This window comes from Ursus americanus, chromosome 5 (assembly GCF_024610735.1).
Source record: "Ursus americanus isolate L20-20 chromosome 5, mUrsAme1.1.p, whole genome shotgun sequence".
Classification (NCBI taxonomy): domain Eukaryota; kingdom Metazoa; phylum Chordata; class Mammalia; order Carnivora; family Ursidae; genus Ursus; species Ursus americanus.
In genome coordinates, this window is record NC_142131.1 from 71205803 (window position 1) to 71231554 (window position 25752).

Here is a 25752-nt window from a genome sequence, read left to right on the forward strand (position 1 = left end):
GTTTGAAAGTTGGGCATAGTGATTATCATTTTTTTTTAAAGATTTTATTTATTTATTTGACAGAGAAAGAGACAGCCAGTGAGAGAGGGAACACAGCAGGGGGAGTGGGAGAGGAAGAAACAGGCTCCCAGTGGGGGAGCCTGATGCAGGGCTCGATCCCAGAACTCCAGGATCACGCCCTGAGCCGAAGGCAGACGCTTAACAACTAAACTACCCAGGCGCCCCCAAAGTGATTATCATTGAATTAAAATAGGCATTTACTGAAATCCTACTATGGAGATGGGCCCATACCAGAAGCTTAGTTATTATATGGCTCAAGGTCATAAAAATCATTCAAGGTAGATGCTGTTTTCTTGGTTTTATATCTGGGGAGCTTTGAGTTTAGAATCTTTCCTGAGACAATAAGATAGAAGTTGCTGGAATTTGAATTTGGGATTTCAATAAGATTTTTTTAAGTTTACATAGATTTAAAGAGGTCTAATTTTAGGGAATTTTAGAAATACAAAAGCTCATCAAGAGGGAAATAAAAATTGTCCATAATATCATAACTCAGAAATAACCCTATTTAAATTTTGGAATATTTTTATCCAGTTTTGATGCATATATATAGGTTTGTTTTTTTCCCACAAAAAATGAACTTCTTCTATGTTCTTTGAAAATCCCTCCTTCAAATTATGTTATGAAGATTTTTCCATATTATTAAATAGTTTTCCAAAACCTGATTTTAAATTCCCACATTTCATTATGTGGATAAAGAAAGCCCTTATTGTTCCAATGTGTGTTTCCCATTTCCCCTATTTTAAACATCTTTGTATAGAATTATTGTGCATATCTCTAATTATCCCCTTAGACTAGACTTCAGAAGAATAATTACAACATTAGAGGTTTTTCCAGTTATCGATTGCTGTGTAACAAACCAACCCCAAACTTAGACGCATTGAACGACTACCATTTTATTATGCTCGTGGATGCCGTAGGTTAGGAATTCAGTAAGGACATGGCAGGGATGGTTGTTCTCTGCTCCGTGATGTCTGGGATCTCAGCCGTCAAACTCAAAGGCTGGGCATAGCTAGGACTGTTGACTGCTGTTCCTACATGTGGCCTCTCCAGCCTGGTGATCTCAGTGTGGTGGTACTTTCATGACTTGGTCCGGGGATCCAAGAGTATGTCAGTGGCACAAGACAGATGTATATGGGGTTTATGAACTAACCTTGGAGGTCACATGGTGTCACTTTGGCTATCCTCTATTCGTTGAAGCAGTCATAATCCCATCCCAGGGTAAAGAGGAGAGAATATAGACTTCTTAGTGGAGGGGTACCAAAGAATTTATAGCCATGTTTTGAAACTACCAGAAAAGTTATAAACCACTTTCAAGATTTCAATGTATATCATCAGATTGCCCCCTCACAAACGTTATATAAATCAACACTTTTTCTACGGTGGATGAGAGTACACTCTTACCCACACTAGATATTGCAATTTTAAGAGGCGTTTGCCATTTTGATAGGCAAAAGATAGAATATCATGTCATTGCAAATTTTAAATATCGAAATACTAGTTAAATTCTACATGTGTTTTTTTTTTCAGACACATGTCAAAATTTAATGTGAGTTTTCTATTTTTTGCTTCTTTTTCTGTTGGAATAGTCATCTTGTCTTTCATTAATTGGTAGGTGCTGTCTACCTATTAAGACTAAAGCCAGGTGATCTGACTCTAAGTTGAGTTCTTTCACTACCACCCCTAGCCACTCTAATTAATAAGTATTTTTAGGACCACGCGTCAGGCACTATTTGTAATCCTGACTCTACCTCTTCCAAACTATGTGGCTTTAACAATCTCTGAAGCCTTCTGGACTTGGTTTCCCCTCCTGTAATACTGGGATGGTAACATTCGTATCTCACTGGTTATCACGGTGATTCAGTAATGTCCATACAGATGCTTAGAAGAAGACTTTATTACATGCTAAGTGTCCAGTAAAGGTAAACGGTTATTCTTAATATTATTACTGTCACCATAATGGTCGACAGTGAGATGCGGACCCTCGTGAGTATTCCAGTGATTATCTCATTCTTTCCTTGGCCAGCTTGTAACTGTGTAACTGCTAATCAGAAGAGTCATGGTTGCTCTGAGAAAGATTTCATCTTTTGCTTGTTATTTAAACTTGGTTCTCACGTTGACCAGAGGAGGTAAGTCACTAACAATGCAGGATGGGCTTTGGGGCAGGGTTGGAGAGGGGGCATCTTAATTAATTGTTGAGACACTTGGAAATAATCACCATCCTTGATTGCCGTGCCAGTGCAATTAGAAGGACGCTGGGGGGAAAGAACTCATTTCTTTGTGAAAGAACTCCTGAGACAAAAACTAAATTTGATGGCATTTCCTTGGCCTTTTTCATTTGTCTTCCCATCCATCAGACTGATTGCAGAGTCGAGCATTGTAGAGAGCAGTGTTGATGAAAGAAAAGTAAAACTCTTCTCTTTAGAAGGCCAAGTCCCAAAGGGCCCTCATTGCTTGGCCTCAGGGGAGGCTTTGGAAACCAGAGGCCAGGGCCTGGGTCTGAGGTGGCCAGAGGCGGGGCTCAGCCCCCTACCTCTCTCATGCCTCTGAGCATGCGCCTTCCTCCCAGCCCGGCACAGTCTCTTTGCGCTCTTTCCTTTCCGAGCCTCATGGGGGTGTTGGAGTGCCATACTTGGAGGTACGGGGACTGGGGGGCTGGGGGAGTGTGGAGTGTGGCCTGGTGGCCTGTCTCTACCATCCCCGGGGCACTGAACTTTTGTTGTCTCCAAAGAGGGCTTCTCTGGCGTCAGCCCAGCTGTCCCTGTGTGATAACTGCCACGGCTAATACAGTACTGATGAGCCACTTCGGGTCTCCGCCTCACCGCCTCTGATTGCTGTGAAATATGAGTTGGGGGAGCTTTCTGTAACAAATGCCCGCTTGACTGAGCCCCTATTCAGGCATCCGGTCTCAGCACTTGACGCAGACAGCCGCTCCAGCCAGACAGTGACAGATTCAGCCTCCTGCTCATGCTGTCAGGGGAGTCCCCCCCGACAGGCGTGGGCTTGTCACAGGAGTGCCTGGCGGGATCCTGCCAGGGCTGTGGGCCGCACCTGTGTTTCCAAATGTCGGTGGGCTTGAGAGCCAGCCGCTTCCCACCCCCCCTTCTTGTCAAGGTCAGCCGGCCTGGTGGGGGAGGGGTGCTCCTGAACGGAGAGGGACCTGCCTCTTTTGTCCTTTACCCCAGCCTCAGCAGACAGGCCTTTCAATACTAGGGGGTCCAGGACTTGTCAAAGATGGCGTATGTGGAGATCTTGGGTAAAATTAAAAAAAAAAAAAAAAAAAACACCAAAAACCCAAACAACCATAAAAAAACAAACACACTTGCCTGGAGATGGGTCTAGGCAAGTTTACTTCTTTGAAATGGCATTTCCAGGTTTCCTTTCACATGATCTGGCTAGTCTTGATTGAAGAGGAAGTGAAGGAGAACAAAGAGAGGATGGGTGGTAAGAAGGAAAGAGTTCACATTAGTGGCCACTTTTGGGTTTCTGCCAGGGGTGGCCATATGGTGATCATAATGATGATTTATAAATCAGAAGTTGTAACCTGATGGCCCATGGACTGAATTTGGCACAAAGGATTTTTATTTGGCCTAGAGTGCTTATTTGTTTTTAATGAAACTTAATGCTGATATTTGGAATCCGGACTATTTCACATACAAATGTGATTTCCGGCCTTTCTTCAGACACTAAGCTCTGGCCACGTTGCACTTGCATAGGGGAAACCACATTGTTGCCCCTGCTCACTTTGGAAAGGGCAGATACTCTTCAGTTTGCTACAGTCCTCGCTGTTCCCTATTGTTTGACTCAGACAGCATCTCTTATTTCTATTACATGGATGATTCCTGGAGCTATTTGAGTTGGTGATTCCCTAGTACAAATGTTGAGCTTTAATGTTTACTCAATCTTGAATGAACTCTACTTAGTGTCCTTTTTTTTTTTTCCCTTCCTGGGATGCTATGTGACAGGGCTTTGCTTGAATTTTCAAGATGTAAATGCAATTAATATTAGAAAAGAAGAAAAATATTGGTTATATTGATATGTAAATACCATAATTAACCATTGCCAGGCCTTAGGTTTTGACTTCAGACAAATGTTCCATAAATGATACACTTTGTGACAAGTTTTGGTGTTTCTTCTGACAGGGGAAGAAAACTATGTTAATTGAAACCTGTTATAGTCTCTCATTTTCAATCCTTACAAAAATCCTTCCAAGTTAGCAATAGGGTCTCCTTTCCATAAGTGAGGAAATGGGGCTCAGAGTTAAGGCCCTTTCTCAGTGTTTTAAAGCTGGAAATGAAGGGAACCAGAACTTATATTTATGTAAAAAAGTCTTTGCTCTTTTCTACAGCATACTGTCCTAACCAGTAGAACCCTGCGTCATCTACATGAGCTAAAATTAAAGTATTGTTGAGATAAAGTGTATTAGCTTTGTTAAATAGGCTGCATTTGAATTTTGGAAGCATATGTTTTTTGTTTTGTTTTGTTTTTAGAGGGGATGGGGCAGAGGGCAAGGGAGAGAAAGAATCTTAAGCAGATGAGCACAGAGCCTGACCGTGGGCTGGGTCTTATGACCCTGAGATCACAACCTGAGCCGTAACCAAGAATTGGACACTTAACCAACTGAGCCCCCAGGCATCCCTGGGAGCACATGTTTAAGAATCCTTGATAATAATAATATAATAATTATATAATAATAATAATAATTATTATTATAATAAAACCCCAAAAGGCCTTGTTCATGATGGTGATTTTTTTCCCTAATTTTTTAACCCATGTGATATGCAGATTAAAATGGTTCTTGATTGAATTCGACAATGAAAACAGTAAGAGCAAACCTCACGGAGCACTTATTGTGAGTTTACATAGGTTGCCTTATGTAACCTTCTCAACGGCCATACAAGGTAGGCAAAGTTATCATCCCCATTTTATAGATGAGGAAGCTGAGTCACAGAGAAGTCTGAGATACTTGAATAAACTGCTTGATAAACCATTGGACATGTTGGAAGCAGAATCATTAACACAGCTTAGCCTTCTACCCATCTGACCCTTGACGAATATTAGCCAAGATACTAGATGTGCTGTAACCACTGCATTTCTATGGTCTCTATCTAGCTATGCCCATTGGATGTCCCCTCTTCTACAGGGAGAATACTGGAAAAATCCCATGAACACTTGTTTGACCAAAGAGTAACTTTAGAAGTGCTTTAACAAATCATGGTTTAGGAAGGTCATTAGTAGTTCTGATAGCTGCAAAGAAGTTGTTTGGCAGTGACGGTTATGGGGAGGATCCCTTATAGTTAAATGGTGTGATATGGGAATTGAATTTTCAAATAGAATGAGTTTTGTTGATTATGAGAGAAAAGAACAGCTTTAGATGACAGTAACTCCCCTGTGCTAGGGTTGCTGTTTGAAGTGTCCATAGATAGGGGTATTGGAATGTTTGAAGCATTTGAATCAAATGCATTTGAGCCGCAGGAGAGTGATGAAATCTTCTCTCTGCCTGTCACTGAGGTGCCGTACAGGGCCACGTTGTCTAGCTTGAAGTGGAGAAGTGACCTTGAATAGATATGAAGGGCTAGTTCCTAATGCCTGCCTTTGAAGACTTTCTTGTCACTACTTACTCTTAATGCGGGTGGAGGCTGGCCTATGTCTTTTGGGAGTCCAGAGCCCAGCGACTACTCTGATGCTGTCAAGGGAACATGTGAGAGAGTTTTATCACTCTACTTTCCCACCATATGTCCCTCATTCTGGGGTTAAGTTGAGATCTAAGAGGTGCTTGTGTATATGCAACCATACCGATGGCTACTGTGCCTTTTTTTTTTTTTTTTTTGTAGTGATCAAAGTTGTCTTGTTTTGAGGGGAATTAGATAGAAAATAGCCTGAACAACTCATGGACAAGGCATTATGAAACCTCTCACTACAGATTTAAGTGGTAGTCATCTCATATCCTCTCTTTCCCTTCCCTAGAGATGTAATGGATTAGAATCATTAGAAAAGCTATGCTTGCCCTAGGTTTCCTCTTTGCTGGTTAAGTAACAGGCCAGGCTGAACCCAATGCTTTCGGTCGTATTACCTGCGATATTTCCTTGTGGGCTGCTTTGTCTTTGACAACATCCTACACCTCGCTGTTCCCAGGGTTCATCTTGGGCATTTTCTTATCGCTTCCTTTCTATACCCGCCAGAATGATTTTGTTAAAAAAACCACCCATATCTTTAGCTACCACGTAAAAGCTGTTGACTCCTAAAGAAAACAGCCTCAGACCTCTTCTCCCTCCTGAGCCAGAGCCCTGTATTATCTGCTGCTCATAAAACCCATCCCTGTGGATGTTCCGCAGGCTTCTCAAAAACAACAGGCTTTCAACTAAGCTCGTTACCTGCCTCCCTGTCTCACCTGCTCTGTTTTGTGCAGTCTTACTTTTGTGAAGTGTGTTTCAAATTTCATCATGCATAAATTCTGACTCATTAAAATGTCCGAGTTGGGGTCAGGACTGACAGTGTTTGCAAACCCCTCTAGTGATTCTGGTGTTGGTGGTTCACACACAACACTGAGGAAGGCAGATGTGTGAATGTTCCTCTCTCCATCTGGTCACATGAGCTAGAAATCTTGGAATTGTTGTAGACTCACTTCTTCTGCTCAACCACTGTCCCAAGGGCTACTATATCTTGCTGATTCTACTTCCTCAGTGTGTTTCGAATCAGTCCCTTCTTCTCTATTCCTACCTCTGTTCCCTTCCTTCCATTGTAGATCATCCCAAACATCTCCTCCTTTCTCCTTGACTTACTCTTGTCCCCTTTCATCTGCTGTCTACCACACCATTAGAACGATCTTTCCAAAATATAAATATTATCTTGCTATTTCCCATCTCAGAAGTTTTTAGTGACTCTCTATTCTAAAGGATAAAGGCTAACCTCCTTGGCGTGGCATATTAACTCTTTTGTGATCAGGCCCTGGCAGATACCTCTGGTTTCACCTCTTTGTCATTCCCTTATTTCAACCCATATTCCAAAGATGTTAAGCCATTTGTAAGCCTGAACATTTTTCAGTCTCTGTATTTCCCGTGCTATTATGCAGGTTAATCTTTTTGCTTCTAATACCCTTCCTTTTCCTTGGCTGGCTAAATTTTACTCTGTCATCCAGGGAATCAAGTCAAGCATTTCCAATTTAGAGAAGACTTCCATAATCTTTGCTGATTGACTTAGGATTTCTCTGGTTAAATTTCTCTAGATGTGTGTGCCTATAGACATCAGAGTATTTATTACAGAGTGTATATTTATTGGTTTACTTTTTTAAAACTAGAGTGTGAGTTTCTTGAGAACCTTGACCATGTCTTCAATTTCTGTATGTCTAATACAGTACCTGGCATTTACTGGGAAGGCAAAAGATTCTTAAGAATGAATGAATGGCCAAATGGTTTTAAATAACTTGATAAGACTTTAGCCACATTAAGATTCAGAATGAAGAGAAATGTCCTTTTGTTATAAGCCTTGCAGCATAGATGACTCTCTTGTCTTAGTAATGGAAGGTCCCCATCAGTTTCATTTTGTACCTCCCAAGGATGGGGAGGTGTATGTGAGATCACCTTATTACCTAGTCACCCTTCTCCATATTATTTTACCAGGTCCTAGTTGTTAGAGTATGCAAAGGAAGGTGGTGTTCCACTGCTAAAATGCAGAGCCTCCAAGATGATTGTAAGATGTGGGTTTCAAGCCTAATTTGTACCAAATCAAATGGATTTTCAGGGAGGCTGCTTTCAGTTCAATATAAGCAGTTGGATTTTCCAGAGTAAGGGAATGGGATCCAAATAGTGAATAACCTCTTGTCACCGAAACTCACACAGAAGCAGGGGTATTGTTTGGGGCTGAATGGCAACTTACCTATCCAAACATTGTTTTTATCCAAACATCGTGAGGATCTCTTTGGCTCTCCTGTTTCATTTTAAGAATAATCATTCAGTCAACATTCAGTAGCATGTATCAAGCAACTATAAAGACTCGGGGATTGTGTCACAGGCTTAGTGTAGAAAGATGAACAAGACACCGTTCCTGTCACAAAATAAGCCAGCATGTCAGCAAGCAACCTAGCCTTTAGAAGTCCCTTGCTGGCAATTTCTCAAAACCCTTCTCCACATCAAAAAAGTAAGAACAGAGTTGGGAGTCAGGATGAAAGAAACTTTTGCTTTCTGTTGTGTGAGAAAAATTCCTTTAAGGAAAGGTGACATCTGCAATGTTTTAAGTGAAGGTGTACCAGTGGTCTGGGGCTCCTCATTTGGTTTCTTTTGAAAAAGCATTTCAGAGGGCAAGTGTGTTTGCTTGATACAATGAAGGTGACCCTGGAAAAGGTCATGTTCCTAGAATCAGAAAACCAATATGGCTTTGGTCCAGCCAAGGCCTGTGGATGGAAGGCCATATGGAAGGAGCTGTCTCAATGCACAGCTAGAGTTTGAAGAGGCTAGAGAGAGGGTGCAGGTGTCTTTGTGAGAGCATCCCGAGTGATCAAGTGACATGATAAGTAGGGTTTGGCAGGGATATCTCTAGGTTACTTAGGAATTGCATCACGTGTAATTGAATCCTATTTTAGATTTTAAGAGTATGCCATTCTTCTAGTTTATAGCTGTTTTTCAAAAGAACTTAGTTGAGGCTAGTCTATGAAAGAACATGGAATGGTTGATTTAAGTAAAGGAGAAGAATATGGAACCATCCATTATGTTTCTTAGCCTCACATCAAACTTATTGTTTATTTATGAATTTTTTTCCCCAGAGAGCAATGATTGTTGTTTTCTCCATAAAATACATTTATGTCACTGATGAGTTGGCTACAGATTCTTTCTCTAAATAGAGTGTTCCTTGAATATGATATTACCCATTCACACATCTGGTGCTTTCAGGATATTTCTGGAGGCAAAGTTGCTCTGTAACTTCCTACGCTGAGGAGCAGGGCACAGTGAAGCGTTTCCAGCATTGCTCTCTCCTGAGGGAAGCTGTCTTCTGGGTGACCGTGGGTGATTAGATGATGGAAGGCAAAGAACTTTTGCTGGCCTGGAACCGGACCCTGAGGACCTGTGCTGCTGGCCCTCACCACGGAGCTGGGAGAACCTCTGTCAGGGAGTGGAAATCAACTTCTTTTAGAACTCAGGAAAAGCCTCGAAGAGATGTTTTTGAACACTGGAATTTACGTTTTTAAAAAATTGATGATAAATTTTAACTCTCGTTCTTGTCAATGCCAGAGGCCAGGAGCTGGGATCCTGGGTAACTTTATTAAGGGCAGTCACTCAGGACTTCCGACTGAACCCAAAGGGCAGTGGAACATCACTCCTTGCTGGGGGACCCCTCGACCTGCCAGTGCTGAAAAGTCAGGGGCCTCTGATTGTGTGCCCTCTGTCCAGCCCCCGCGGCACTGACTTCCCTCTGCTCCCATGTCACTGTGGCAGGGGAAGGAGCTAGGAGTTGGGTTCAGCTCTCAGATGGAATATTTGTAAAATATCCAATCCACTCAATTTTACCAAATGCAGCAATTTGGATTATGATATACCATTAAAATAAATCTGCGCAGGAAGCAAATGTGGTATTATGAATTTATGTCCGTTATTGTTCTACAGATAATGGTATTATATATCAACTTGTCATACATTACTCAATAGATCAGCGATAGAACTTAGAACAGAGAGCCCAGGATTTCTCTCATTGCTCTTTATTATGCTAAAGCAGAAAGGGGTGTTGAGGGTACTACGATGGCATAACAGTCTTTTTGTTCGTGGGCATCCTTTCAACACAGAGTAAGAGAAAGTTGAAGGAACAGTGTGAAATCTGTGGGGTGGGTCTCTACCTAATATGATAGACCCAGCAGAGGAGGCTAAAGATGGGGTTTCCTCTGGAGGAATCACTAGCCGTGTGCAACTGAATTTTAGTCTGATTTGAGGCCAGAGTCTTAAGGAGCCTGTCCCCAAAGAAGGAATTACCGCCTTCATGGTGGATTCTTGAAATTTTTAGTGTTCATGAGCTCTTGCTGGGGAATTTAGGGATCTAGGTTTACTGAAGCTGGGATTCCGATGGTCAACTAAGTATTCACTTAACTTCTATGGGCTCCATTCCTTATCTTCAAAAAAAAGAGTGCTGAATTGTATGGTTTATTAGATCATTTCTTTTTTTTTTTTTTTGACAAGTAGTTTTATTTATTTTTGTTTCATGTGGAATATTACACGTGGGTGAAAAAGCACCAAATTAATAATTTATGTTTCTTGCTTTTTTTAAAATATTTTTTTATTATATTAGATCATTTCTTTATCCAAAATTTACCTTAGTTACAGGAAGGTCCTATATTCACTTTTGATGCTGACTCATTTTTCTATCATTCACTTCCTTGGTAGATACTTACAGACTATGTACTTAGGTTTCAAGCACTATGGTAGGTTGAAGAATATGCTTGCAAATGTGAATAGCAGAGTCTGGCTTCCAAGGAGCCCAACATAGAGTATCTGTGTTATCAGTGTGTGGGGGGGATGATAAATGATACAGAGAAATTAGTAACAAGTACACAGTATAATACATGATAGTCTAGGGTGCTTTGGAAATGCAAAAGAGGGATAGCTCACTTAGTCTTAGGAGCAGAGAAAGACAGGTTCTAGGAAGAGGAATGGACATTTAATTTCAGCCCTGCAAGAGTTCTGCTGAGCAAGAGGATGAGGGGTTGGAGCTGCAGAGTGGGACATAGCCAAAGGAAACGGTTTGCACAAGGTTTGAAAGAGAGAGACAGACAGAGAGGGAATGAGTGATATTCTTATGGGTTTGGAGGAAAATCTGCATGAAATCCAGCACACAGACAGGAAGGGAAGAAATGGCAGGAGACAGCTGGAAAGTAGGGTGAGGGCAGGTCATGAAGTGCTTTGTACTTTGCACTGTGGGGGTTGGTGTTATTCTGAAGATTGGCAGAGAAATGGGGGCTCGTGAAACAGGGAAGTGGAGCTATCAGCACTTTGCTTTAGAAGGATCTTTGGCTACTCTGTGTGGATGGTATTATGGGGATGGGGATGGGGCTTGGAAGGCTAGACTGGAGGGGAAAACTAGCGAAGATGCTTCCATTTCTTGACAGGGCCACCAGCTGCGTCATTGGACTTTTCCAGGCTGGTGGACGCAGATTCTGAGGGTGTTGAGCCAGGAGTGAAGGATGAGAGGGTAGCAGATGTTGCTGTGTAAACTTGGGCCCCTTCTGAGGGTGCCTCAGCAGGCAGGAGACGAGCTGCTCACTGCCTCTTCTAACCTGGGTGCTAACTGAGGCGTGTCTCCTGTCCAGATTGGGCCTGGCATTTGCAGCCTCACCAGGAGTGGAGAAAGAAGAGCCAGCTCCCTTGCAGGCTGATAGGGGGGAGCTGAGGCTCCACAGGACACCATCAGTCATGATTTGCTCATTGCCTGGCTGAGTTGTCCAAATGGGCCCATATGCCCCACACAGTTCCTGTCCATGCCCTTGGATGACCTTGCCACTCTCAGTTTTTACTTCGTTGATTCATGCAATACTTGGACTTTCCAAAGAATATGCAAACTCCTTCTTTGTTGGAAGCAGACATCTTGGTCATGTCTTGCAAAGGGCTGCAGGGTCCTGAACAAGGGGTCTGCGAGACACCCAGAGAGAGCAGACTTACAAAGGAAAACAGGTTTGGCTGCATGTCTCAGGGCCCTCCTGAGTCCTGGTAGACAGAAGAAGTGCACATGTGTGAGAACACCAATATCTGGCAGCTGTACCACATCCCATTCACACCACACGGAGAGCAGCAAGTCCGCTAAGGTGGGCTGGGGTGGGGGGAAAAGGATTGCCAGTCTCTCTACCCAGAAGAATCAGTGCTTGTATGCTTGTATCCTATGCTTTACTTCTGGGCCCGAGACATAACCATTGGGTGTCAGTCCTTGATGAGCCTGCGCAAGACCCAAAGAAGGCCTGTGCTTTCTGAAGGGGCTCTGTGAATGTGTTATTTTGGATTGCATTTTGTCTCTCACCCTTACGTACACCTGCATGTTTAACTCCCTCACTAGGCTGTAATTCCTTGAGAAAAGCAAATGCATTTATCCCTCCTGGTTTTCCTGGAAGCACTGAGCAGGGTGTCTTACATTTAGGACACGCCCAATAAATGCCTCTTGGAATACCAGGGACTATGTGCTATACGCTTAGGTTCGCTCACTCAAGTTTTAAGAGTCTAATAGGGAAGGGGGGGTCCTGTAGTCAGGGTATGCTGCCATCAGTCATATGCTCTAAATTACCGGATTCTAACCTTTGATGGCTTCCTAAGATGGGTGAGCTCCCAGACACGGAATAATTTCTGAGGCCATGGGCAGGTCTGTGAAAAGCATGGTTTCACGCATTCGCAATGGCCTCGGAGACCATTCACTACTGATCATTTGTCGCCACATCACGACAGGTTCCCCACATGCCAGGCCTCGGGATCAGGCCCTGTGCTCAGTGCTTTACATGTAGCATCTCTGCTAAATCTTGCCACAACCTTGGAAAATAATATTGCTGTTTTTAAGATGTGGGCACCTATGCCTAGTGGAGATGATAGCTTTTGTTCAAACTCAAGTCATGTTAAAGCTGGGACTCAGATCTAGATCTGCTTGACTCCAAAGCTGTTCTCCTTTCATTGCATAGCTTCACTGGTTGTGTTAGTAGGATGGGGTCCTGGGCAGGTGGGCCAGGATCCCTGGAAGCTTCCCTGGCCCTAGAGGACCAAGGATAGACAGGCGTGTGTGGAAATTTGCTTTCTGGAAGATTCCACAGCAAGTAGAAGACTACTACAAACTCTAGACTCCCTCCTCCTCGCCCTGGGATAATGACAGGTTGTCATCATAACTTGTTGGTATGTTCAGTTATGATCTAGAACACAAGGAAGAGATGTGGTTGTGGCTGAGGGGCCATTTTGGGGCAGGACAATAGACAGTAATAGCGTGTGTGTGTGTGTGTGTGTGTGTGTGTGTGTGTGTGTGTGTTGGTGGGGTGGTTTACTGACTGCAGATCTCTGGGCCCTCTGGCTGACAATTTTAGAGACAGAAACGGCAACCTTAGAGTTTGGTGAGTTTGTGTGGACTCTGAGTGAGGTAACCTGTGCAGGAGGTACCTAGTCTCTACGAAAGAAACACATTTGAGGATCAGTAAACTACAGTCTATAAAGCAGAGAAGCTGTTTCCCCTACAGGGTTACCCAGATTGAGGGGCTGGAGGGGAGAAGCAGCAGGGAAAAGGAATGTATAGAAGTCAAGAAGTTTAGAAACAGCAAGGGATAAAGCAATCAAAGAACCACTGATTATTCGTGCTGTTGAAATAGTCTGTGTTTCAGCTTCTGAGTCTTTATGACAGGTAGAATCATTCCTTCCTCTCAGGGCACTGGGTACAGGGAAAAGACAATATTCTCAAATGCACTCAAAGGTTGGCAGAATTGTATGAACCCCAAGGTGTTATTACTGTAGCGTAGCAATCTTTGCTTTGCCAATAACACTGTATTTTCCTGTGAACATAGTCAAGAAGTTGAGATGCACTTTTCCCAAGATTCTGAAGTTTTTCTTGGGAAAGTAAAAGATGCTCGTCATTGTCACACTTATGATTCTAGTGAAAGTTCTCCTCCACCCCCCAAAATCCCCACTGACTGTTTTAGAAGATGAAGGTAGAATTATAGAACTGAACATAGAGCTTTGATTTATCTGTTTATATTATTTTTTTTCTCAGTGGGAGGGAGAGGGCATCTTTGTTTAAAAAGGATTTGGAAAACAAACCCCCAATCTAATTAAAGGCATTTTCCTGGTGATGTTAGATGTTGTTTCTTAGAAATCGCTGCCATTGGCAGAAGAAATGAAATTCTCTTGGTAATATACCAGCAGCCCTGAATTAGCTATTTCTGTCTGCGTCGTGAGCGGGTAGTAGTCCCTTTCATTGTGGTAGGCTTAATTCATCCAGGGAGGCTGCGAGTGGTCACTTTTAGGTACGGCTCTGACATGATCAAGGCCACCATGAAAGGGAAAAAAAACAAAAAAGATATATTGCAGTCATGCTGCAGAATAAATGATTATAGTCCTACCTGGCTTCACTACTATTCCCCCTAACAAAACAAGTGCGGCGAGAATTGATCTGTTTACAGAGAGACAGCTTTAGACTATAATGACCCATTCCTGGCTCACCACGTACCCTAGATTCATTAAATCCATTTCAGCCTTCTTTCTCCTTTGCTGGAAAAGCTCTCAATAGCACTACTGACTGAAACAACTGAAATTAGTAAGTTGGTTTTTCAGGTTCTATTATTTGGTTGGTATCTGCATAATTCATTTAACGGAGTTAAGTTAAAGAAAGTTGCACAAGAGTTAACCTCACCAAACAAACGAATGTGAGATAAACTTTGTGATTGCATTTTGGGTGCATTTTTCAAATGGCATTTCCTATCTTGAAGTCCCTTTCACACTGAATCAAATCCATCACTCTGAACGGCAGGAGTTACAGCAACCAGAGCTTATTTGGATCACCCCTTACAGGCAAATGTCCATCTGTGGCTGGGTTTGAAATTTTCAGTTGCTCCTTTTCTGTAGACTCTGGTAATCAGCAGACCTCAGACATAGGTTTTGGGCGGGGGGGGGGGGGGATCTGTGCTCCTGAGATGTGAAATATCTTGAAGTTTTGCTCAGAGATCACTATGGGTGCTTCCTAACCACTCTCTTACAATCACTGAAATGATTCTTGGCTCAGAAGTGGATACAGAGAAATGGTATGAATGAGAACTTCTGGCTCTATGCTGCTTCAAGTTCAGTGGGACCCTGGGGGTTAGAATGCATCTGTGATATCAACAAAATAAAACACTTCTGTGATTCAAAGGATACCATCAAGGAAGTGAAAGGACACCCCACAGAAGGGGAGAAAAGTTTTGCAAATCGGACCTCTGATATCAGGTGTATATCTAGAATACATAAGGAATTATTACAACTCAGTAATAAAAAGATAACCCAATTAAAAAATGGACAAAGGATCTGAATAAACCTTTCCCCAAAGGAGATATGCAAATGTCAGTAAGCACAGGGAAAGGTGTTCAACATCACTAGCCATCAAGGAAATGCAAATGAAAACCAAGTGAGATGATACTTGATATTCACTAGGACAGCTTTAGTCAAAAGAGACGGATAATAAGTGTTGATGAAGAAATAGAGAAATCAGAACCCTCGTATATGGCTGGTAGATATGTAAAATGATGAAACTGCTTTGGAAAACAGTCTGGCAGGTCATCAAATGACAAAACAGAGAGATTAAAAATAATCTGGGAAATCTTGAAGGGAGAAAAATACAAAAATTATACGTGAAGTCCCCAATGTTCAAACTTCTGATTTGACCAGGCACAGTTATATCCCAGAATGGGGTGAGATGGCACACAGGAATTGTCTTTCAATGCTTTCTGCCTTTGTATCCAAGGAGAAAATTTTGTGGAAAGTCTGGGAATTAAATAATCCCAGGAATGGCCAAAGCAGGTAGTGCCCAGACTGGGAACTGAAAAGGAAGGAAAAACAGAGAGGAAAGACCCAGAAATGCCCAAGGAAGGTAGTGCCCAGACTGGCAGCTGAAAAGGAAGGAAAAACCAACAGAGAGGAAAGACCCATTTCTAAAGCGCCTTTGAATCTGATGTTTTTGTGGCTCCACGTTCCAGAACCTGGTGCTGACTTTTTGCAAGCCTGTTTGTCGATGCAAGATAAAGAATCAAAGCTCTGCCCATGGCTACTCTCCTTAAAACTACACCTCACTGAAGGTTTTTGTGTCACCTGCCTCTGTAGTGTGTTTGGGACAGAAATTGTTAAAAAGGAAATACAACAGAGAGTCTACAGGCCCAGGTAACATTGGAAATCATCCAGGCATCCCGCGGAGCATGCACAAAGGAGATGTTGAAAGCAAGGCATCATTTTGAAAGAAAACCCTTAAGGGAACACGTTTTAAAATTCTTTAGAAAGTCTTTGTTTGGCACATGAAAGTGAAATGACCAGAGGGAAGACTGAAGAAGTTAGACGTAGCTGAAGTCCAAACTTTTGGACTTTTCTGTTCTTCCTTATGGTCTTCCTGGTTGGGTCAGCTCTCCTGTTTCCATTTATTGCTTGAGGGATGGATGAGTGAGAGAAAAAAACCTGGGAAGAAAGTGACATAAAATCCCTATCAGTGAATTGGATTTAAATAGCGCCCAGGTGGCTGACAAAGAAAAAAACCCAATAGCACAATCAATCAGAAACCTGCTCTGGTTGAGAAGAACAGTTATGCTACGTATTAAGCAGAGGATTCAGGATTTTTGGAGTTTTTGCCCTCCTACCCTTTCTCTTTATTTGGTACAAGTGTGTGTTTGAGGAGCTTAATTAAAAAATATAAAAAGTTGTGGGGGAGACTGAAACAGAAGTCCTTCAGAGCCAAAGCTCAAAGCTTCTTGGCGTATGCTTTCCTAATATGGCTTATCTATGCCGTGTGCTTGTAGGCATATTGTTTTATTAATTGGTGTTGGCTTTTCTGCATGCTAATCAGTGGATACAGGCAGATATTGATGTTAATTAGTGTTCTGTTAAAAACACAAAACAAAAACAAAAACCCTTCTCACAGGAGGCACTCTTTGGAATGTGCTTTTGTAGTTAAATTGGCCCACTTGGGCTGACCTCTAATGACATTGACAGACAATTTAGATTAGCATAATACCCTTTGTACTGTAGATGTTTCTACAAAGGAATTTACACCAGGACTATAGAAAAGACAAGTGGCCTATAAATATTTTCTATGCATGTCGAAATAGTTGTTCACGGGTTGTGCTTCTAGTCTTCAGGAACAGACAGTAGGGGTGATTCCACTGTATCTCGTTTCAGCAAGACACAGAGAAACAGGTGCACACCTATACTCCAAGATCACATTGTCGTATCCACCTTAGGCCTCTGGTATACCTAGCACCTGCCGATGGGGAGTTTTTTCTGGAGTGGGATCTAGAGAACTTGCATTCCAGGCATTGGCACTTTGATCTTGGACAAGTCCCTTAATCTCTTTTGAACTCTGGTTTCCCTTTTTGAAGCAAGAAGATTGGACCTGCTGAACTCTTGCATCCTTGCTAGCTCTCAGCGTTCATTATTCTATGATTTATACTCTGCTGCCTCAGGACTACCATTCTTAGAACAGGTTAGGTCTAATCACATAAATGAAAATGTAGATGAGGTAAAGCATATGGGACAGGGACATTATGCTTACCTTTGCTTTCCTTAATAAAAAAGGAAAATATGTTTGCATATGCACAGATATGTAAACACCACATACACAACACATTAATAGTCTTTTTTACTAGTGATTGAACTGAACTTTGCAGATAAATTTTCAGTGCATTAGCCCAATTGTTTGTGACTCTTATAAATTTCGTTAGCATGCAAAATAGTAGCCCACCAAAGTCAACTATCAGTCTCTTTCTCAATTAACAACCGATTATTGTGTATCCAATATGTGTTCTCATTGTGCTAGGAACTCTGGGGCAATTGAAGAAATTTCAAACTTAGTCCAATTCAGGACAAATCAGTGGTATTAATTATATACATAATAGGGATTTAAGATAGAGGGAAAAATAGAAAACGGTTCTATTTTAGAGGAAGCACCGTTGGGTTTGTGACTCATCAGTTGAACTCTGAACGTTGAACAGGGTATGGGCATTCTAGTAGGAGGATGGAAGACGTAAATATAAGCAAATGAATGGAGATGTTACCAATCATACGTGCAAACTATATTGCTATTGGACATCACTGTGAAGGTGTTTTGATGTGAGGGGGTGGCCAACATGGATAAGGTGTTTGGAAGAAATCACCAGGGAGTGTGCAGAATGAATGCTCATGCCCTGAGATTACTTCCTCTATAGAACATTCCATATGTTCCCAGATGGAATTAAAGTGTCCACTGCATGCCCTTTCCCATTTCTTTTTCTTTATTTTTAATTTTTTTAAACGAATGTTATTTTTTTTTTTAAGATTTTATTTATTTATTTGACAGAGATAGAGACAGCCAGCGAGAGAGGGAACACAAGCAGGTGGAGTGGGAGAGGAAGAAGCAGGCTCATAGCGGAAGAGCCTGATGTGGGGCTTGATCCCATAATGCCGGGATCCCGCCCTGAGCCGAAGGCAGACGCTTACCCGCTGTGCCACCCAGGTGCCCCGATATTTTTAATTTAAATTCAATTAATAACATATATGTATTATTAGTTTCAGAGGTAGAGGTCATTGATTCATCAGTCTTATATAATACCCAGTGCTCATTACATCACGTGCCCTCCTTAATGTCCATCATGCAGTTACCCCATCCCCCCACCACTTTATCCTCCATCAACCCTCATTTTGTTTCGTATGATTAATAGTCTCTTATGGTTTGTCTCCTTCTCTGATTTCATCTTGTTTCATTTTTCCCTCTCTTCCCCTGTCATCCTCTGTTTTGTTTCTTAAATTCCACATACAAGTGAGATTATATGATAATTGTCTTTCTCTGATTGACTTTTTTTGTTTTGCCTAATACCCTCTAGTTCCATTCATGTCCTTGCAAATGGCAAGATTTCATTTTTTTTGATGGCTGGGTAGTATTCCATTGTATATATATACATTTATCCATTCCTCTGTCAATGGACATCTGGGCTCTTTCCACAGTCTGGCTTTTGTGGACATTGCTGCTATGAACATTGGGGTGCAGGTGCCCCTTTGGATCACTACATTTGTATCGTTGGGGTAATCCCTAGTAGAGCAATTGCTGGGTTGTAGGGTAGCTCTATTTTCAACTTTTTGAGGAACCTCCATACTGTTTTCCAGAGTAGCTGCACCAGCTTGCATTCCCCCCAACAGTGTAAAAGGGTTCCCCTTTCTCTGCATCTTTGCCAACATCTGTCAGTTGTCTTTTGGTTTTGTCAACTGTTGCCTTTGCCGTGCAAAAGCTTTTTATCTTCATGAATTCCCAATAGTTCATTTTTGCTTTTGTTTCCCTTGCCTCTGGAGACCTGTCTAGCAAGAAGTTGCTGCGGCTGAGGTCACAGAGGTTGCTGCCTGTGTTCTCTAGGATTTTGATGGATTCTTGTCTCACATTTAGGACTTTAATCCATTTTGAGTCGATTTTTGTGTATGATGTAAGAAAATGGTCCACTTTCATTCTTTTGCATGTGGCTATCCAATTTTCCCAACACCATTTGTTGAAGAGACTATCTTTCTTCCATTGAATATTCTTTCCTGCTTTGTCAAAGATTAGTTGACCATAGAGTTGAGGGTCTATTTCTGGGTTTTCTGTTCTGTTCCATTGATCTATATGTCTGTTTTGTGCCAGTACCATACTGTCTTGATGATTACAGCTTTGTTTTTTTTTTAAAGATTTTATTTATTTATTTGACAGAGACAGAGACAGCCAGCGAGAGAGGGAACACAAGCAGGGGGAGTGGGAGAGGAAGAAGCAGGCTCATAGTGGAGGAGCCTGACGTGGGGCTCGATCCCGTAATGCCGGGATCACGCCCTGAGCCGAAGGCAGACGCTTAACTGCTGTGCCACCCAGGCGCCCCATGATTACAGCTTTGTAATACATCTTGAAGTCCAGAATTGTGATGCCACCAGCTTTGGTATTCTTTTTCAACATTCCTTTGGCTATTCAGGATCTTTTCTGGTTCCATACAAATTTTAGGATTGTTTGCTCCAGCTCTGTGAAAAGTGTTGATGGTATTTTGATAGGGATTGCTTTGAATGTATAGATTGCTTTAGGTAGCCTAGACATTTTAACAATAATTGTTCTTCCAATCCATGAACATGGAACATTTTTCCTTTTCTTTGTGTCTTCCTCAGTTTCTTTCATGAGCGTTCTGTAGTTTTCTGAGTACAGATCCTTTGCCTCTTTGGTTAGATTTATTCCTAGGTATCTTATGATTTTTGGCATGATTGTAAATGGGATTCACTCCTTAATTTCTCTTTCTTCTGTCTTATTGTCAGTGTGTAGAAATGTTACTGGTTTCTGTGCATTGCTTATACATCCTGTCACACTGCTGAATTCCTATATGAGTTTTAGCAATTTAGGGGTGGAGTCTTTTGGGTTTTCCACAGAGTATCATGGCATCTGCAAAGAATGAGAGTTTGACTTCTTCTTTGCCAATTCAGATGCCTTGTAATTCTTTTTATTGTCTGATTGCTGAGGCTAGGACTTCTAGTACTATGTTGAACAACAGTGATGAGAGTAGGCATCCATGCTGTGTTCCTGACCCTAGGGGAAAAAGCTCTCAGTTTTTCCCATTGAGAATGGTATTTGCTGTGGGCTTTTCATATATGGATTTTATGATATTGAGGCATGTTCCCTCTATCCCTACAGTGTGGAGAGTTTTAATCAAGAAAGGATGCTGTACTTTGTCAAAAGCTTTTTCTGCATCTATTGAGAGGATCCTATGGTTCTTGTCCTTTCTTTTATTAATGTAGTGTATCACATTGATTGATTTGCAGATGTTGAACTACCCTTGAAGCCCAGGAATAAATCCCACTTGGTCGTGGTAAATAATCCTTTTTAATTTTTTATTTACTGTTGGATCCTATTGGCTAGTATCTTGGTGAGAATTTTTGTACCCATGTTCATCAGGGATATTGGTATGTATTCCCCTTTTTCGTGCGGTCTTTGGTTTTGGGATCAAGGTAATGCTGGCCTCATAGAATAAGTTTGGAAGTTTTCTTTCCATTTCTATTTTTCGAAACAGCTTCAGAAGAATAGGTATTAATTATTCTTTAAATGTTTTGTGGAATTCCCTGGGGAAGCCATCCAGCCCTGGACTCTTGTTTGTTGGGAGATTTTTGATTACTGCTTCAATTTCCTTGCTCCTTATGGGTCTGTTCATGTTTTCTATTTCTTCCTGCTTCAGTTTTGGTAGTTTATAAGTTTCCAGGAATGCATCCATTTCTTCCAGATTGCCTAATTTATTGGCATATAGTTGCTCATAATATGTTCTTATAATTGTTTGTATTTTTTTGGTGTTGGTTGTGATCTCTCCTCTTTCATTCATGATTTTATTTGGGTCCTTTCTCTTTTCTTTTTGATAGGGCTGGTCAGGGGTTTATCAATCTTATTGATTCTTTCAAAGAACCAGGTCCAGGTTTTGTTGATCTAGTCTTCTGTTCTTTTGGTTTCTATTTCATTGATTTCTGCTCTAATCTTTATTAATTCTCTTTTCCTGCTGGATTTAGGCTTTATTTGCTATTCCTTCTCCAGCTCCTTTAGGTGTAAGTTTGGCTTGTGTATATGAGACCTTTCTTGTTTTTTGAGAAAGGCTTATGTTGCTATATACTTTCCCCTTAGGACCGCCTTTGCTGCATCCCAGTGGTTTTGAACAGTTGTGTTTTCATTTTCATTTGTTTCCATGAATTTTTAAATTCTTCTTTAATTTCCTGGTTGACCCATTCATTCTTTAGTAGGGTGCTCATTAACTCCATGTATTTGAGTTCTTTCCAAATTTCCTCTTGTGATTGAGTTCAAGTTTCAAAGCATTGCAGTCTGAAAATATGCAGGGAATGATCCCAATCTTTTAGTACCAGTTGAGACCTGATTTGTGACCCAGAACGTGATCTATTCTAGAGAATGTTCCATGTGCATTTGAGAAGAATATGTATTCTGTTGCTTTAGGATGGAATGCTATGAATATGTCTGTGAAGTCCATCTGGTCCGGCGTGTCATTCAAAGCCCTTGTCTCCTGGTTGAGCTTCTGCTTAGATGATCTGTCCATTTCAGTGAGGGGGGTGCTAAAGTCCCCTACTATTATTGTGTTATTATCAATGTGTTTCTCTAATTTTGGTATTAATTGGTTTATATAATTGGCTTCTCCCATGTTAGGGGCATAAATATTTACAACTGTTAGATCTTCTTGTTGGATAGAGCCTTTAATTATGATATAGTATCCTTCCTCATCTCTTATTACAGTCTTTGGTTTAAAATCTAATTTGTCTGATATAAGGATTTTTATCCCAGCTTTCTTTTGATGTCCAGTAGCATGATAAATGGTTTTCCAGCCCCTCACTTTAAATCTGGAGGTATCTTTGGGTCTAAAATGAGTCTCTAGCAGGCGTCATATTGATGGGTCTTGCTTTTTTATCCAATCTGGTACCCTGGATCTTTTGATTGGGGCATTTAGCCCATTTACATTCAGAGTAACTATAGAAAGACATGAATTTAGTGCCATTGTATTACTTATAAAGTCACTGTTTCTGTATATTATCTCTGTTCCTTTCTGGTCTATGTTCCTTTTGGGCTCCCTCATTGCTTAAAGGATCCCCTTTAATATTTCTTGCAGAGCTGATTTGGTGATCCCAAATTCTTTTAGTTTCTGTTTGTCCTGGAAGCTTTTTATCTCTGCCTCTAATTTGAATGACATCTTTGCTGATTAAAGTATTCTTGGCTGCATATTTTTCTCATTTAGCACCCTGAATATATCATGCCAGTCTTTTCTGGCCTGCCAGGTCTCTGTGGGTAGGTCTGCTGCCAGTCTAATGTTTCTAGCCTTGTAGGTTATGGACCTCTGGTCCCGAGCTGCTTTCAGGATTTTCTCTTTGTCTCTGAGATTTTCAAGTTTCACCATTATATATCAAGGTGTTAACCTATTTTTATTGATTTTGAGGGGGGTTCTCTGTGCCTCCTGGACTTGAATGCCTGTTTCCTTCCCCAGATTAGGGAAGTTTTCCAGTATAATTTGCTCCAATATACCTTCTGCTTCTCACTCTCTCTTTCTCTCCTCTTCTTCTGGGATCCCAATTATTCTAATATTGTTTTGCTTTATGGTATCACTCATCTCTCAAATTCTCCTCGTGATCCAGTAGTTGTTTGTCTCTCTTTTTCTCCATCATTTTGTCTTCTATATTACTAATTCTCTTTTCTGCCTCATTTATCCTAGCAGTTAGAGCCTCCATTTTTTATTGCATCTTGTTAGTAGCCTTTTTGATTTTGACTTGATTAAATTTTAATTCTTTTATTTCTCCAGAAAGGGATTCTCTGGTGTCTTCTATGCTTTTTTCAAGCCCAGCTACTATCTTTATAATCATCATTCTGGACTCTAGCTCTGACATCTTACTTATATCCGTACTGAATAGGTCCCTAGCAATCAGTACTGCCTCTTGTTCTCTTTTTTGAGGGTGAGAGTTTCTGTCTTGTCATTCTGTCCAGAGAAGGATAGATGAACGAGAGAACAAAATACTAAAATGGCAACAGACCCCAGAGAAATATACACTAAACAAATCAGAAGAGACCCAAAACCAAAAAGAAAAAGAAAAAGAAAGAAAGAAAGAAAGGAAAAGAAAAAAAAAAAAGAGAATATAATCAGATTGGAGAACAGAACAGAGTGATACACTGGATTCTGTGTGCATTTTGGTCTGTTAGAAAACTAGATCCCAAAATTGTAAAGAAAGAAAAACTTATATATGTATAAAAATAAAATTAAATACAATGAAATGATAGACTGTAGCTGTAAAATGAAAATTAAAAAAGACAAGAAAAGGAGTTGATAAAATAAGAAGTTGGCTGAAAAGGAAAGAGAAAAAAAATTAAAATTGAAAGACTAAAGAATCATGGGGAAGAAAACATGAATTCTATATGCTGTATTCCCCTAGCGCTGGACTTTTGGAGTTCTCATTGATAGGTAAACTTGATCTTGGCTGGATATTCTTGTTAATCTTCTGGGGGAGGGACCTGTTGTATTGATTCTCAGGTGTCTTTACCCAGGGGCAGAATTGCACTGCCCTTCCCAGGTGGCCAGGCTAAGTAATCTGCTTCAGATTGTTCTATGTGGCTTTTGTTTCCTGAATTCTTTCTGTGCTGCTTTAAAGGATGAGAATGAACATGGCGGCTGCCCAGTCTCCAGCCCCAGAGCTGAGAGCTTGGGGCCCCACTCCTCAGTACTCCCTCAGTGAAAAGCAGTCAGTCACTCCTGGCTCTCTGGTCTCCGTCTTCACTCCGTGCTCACTCAGCCTGTGACGGAGTGTTTCTGTCTCAACCACGTGACCCCATTTCGAGTCTCCAAACCCTGCAGGCTCCTGTGGCACACTCCTGTGCTGCTCTTCCCGGGGGAGGAAGGGGAGTCTCGCTGGTTCTGCCTCTTGCTGGGCTCCAGCTTGGAGAGTGGTCACCCAACCATGCTGCAGTTCTGTTTATGGCAATACCGAGCTGAAAGCCCACTCCTGGGCTTGCTGATTGTAGCCAGCTTCCCTGCTCTCATGCCTGGGAACTCTGCCACACTCAGGTTCCCCGTCTTACTATGACCCGGGGACCCTGAGACCACACTTTCCTATCTAGGATTCTGCCTGCTTTACCACCTGAGCACCTTTCAGGCAGGGACATTCCTCATGGGAGCAGACTTCTAAAAGTTCTGATGTTGTGCTCAGCTGCTATATTACTTTCAGGTAGAGGGCTGATGGAGGCTCCCTACCCCCTGTGGATTATCTTCCCATATATCATCTCAGATTCACTGCTCCACCCCTCCTACCTTGCAGAAAGTGGTTGCTTTTCTATTTGTAGAGTTGCAGCTCTTCTTTTCTTAAATCTCTGGTTGAGTTTGCAGGTGTTCAGAATGATTTAATAGCTATCTAGCTGAATTCCTGGGACCAGACAAAACTAAGGTCTCCTGCTCCTCCACCATCTTGGACTCCTCTTCTTTTTCCATTTCTAACTGTTGGGCTGCAATTAAGATGATGCTTGCTGAGGAAACCTAAACTATCTAAGACCTACCTTATTCCAGCCTACTTCCTTTTGAGGTCTTCAAAGGAGATATAATGCACAGATTGGTCTTTTAAAAACAGAAAGCATATGACATCACTCCTGTGCTTAAAATCCTTTAATGGACTTCAGCTGCACTCTGAAATGTGAAAAACTTAGTCATCACTTTAATCCTTATGATAAGAAAAAGCTGGACACACTGAAAATCAGTGACATTTTTGGACCCATCAGGGAACTGAGGTCTTTGGGCAAACCACCACTATGAAATCTGAAGAGAAAGATGCATCCAGGGAGTCACGGCCAAGATCTGTTTCCCTCAAGCAGAAGCTGCTTAAGCCATAGACTAGAAGGAACACTTAAGTGGTAATTTTGATGGTTTGTTAGAGGCTGAGTGTGGACTATTTGAGAGTGAGAAACACCCGGCAGATGACACTTTATGGGCTTTACCTTTAGGAACTCCATCAGGTTCTCATGGTGAAGATCTGCTAAAGATCCTTGTATGGCTCTGATAGACAAGGGAAGCATGATTGTTATTAAATTTGCCTGGAGCCCTCTCTGTAACTAAAGGACACTCTCCCAGGGAAATGGCTTACCATGTCCCAGCTGGGGTCAGGTCGTTCCTCACACCCCAGTTCCCTCCAGCCTTCCTGTTTCACCTAAGGATGGAATGATGGTAGTGGTGGTCATAAGTGACAGGGCCAGGAAGAAAAGGAAGCTATGTCTGTGGAGAAACGTTGTGAAGATCACAGCCCCAAGACAGACCAAGCAGAAAACTAGTGAGGTTTTAATTGGAAGATTATGAAACACTTCCCCTTTCCACACTTTACTACCACATCAGTGGGGACCCAGTATAAAAACTAATTATGGTTGAAACAGCTTCAAGACGCAGACTCTTTATGGGGAGGAAAATACCCAGGGAAGCAAACATCGGAAGCAAACATGGATGGGGGAGACATAAACAAGGACACTGGAAGACTTTGAAGCTCTGTCACC

General features: G+C 41.7%; 1 long non-coding RNA gene across 4 annotated transcripts in view; it reads left to right on the forward strand.

The window, feature by feature from the left end:
• Positions 1 to 25752, forward strand: part of LOC123790434 (uncharacterized) — a 347714-nt gene that overhangs the window by 83090 nt on the left and 238872 nt on the right. For 3 of the 4 annotated variants that reach the window (XR_006779089.2, XR_015724598.1, XR_015724597.1), the window contains one exon: positions 2084 to 2186. The exons of the other annotated variant lie outside the window; for it this stretch is intronic. This is a non-coding gene — a long non-coding RNA (uncharacterized LOC123790434). The remainder of the gene's footprint in view (positions 1 to 2083; positions 2187 to 25752) is intronic. 4 annotated transcript variants of the gene reach the window in all.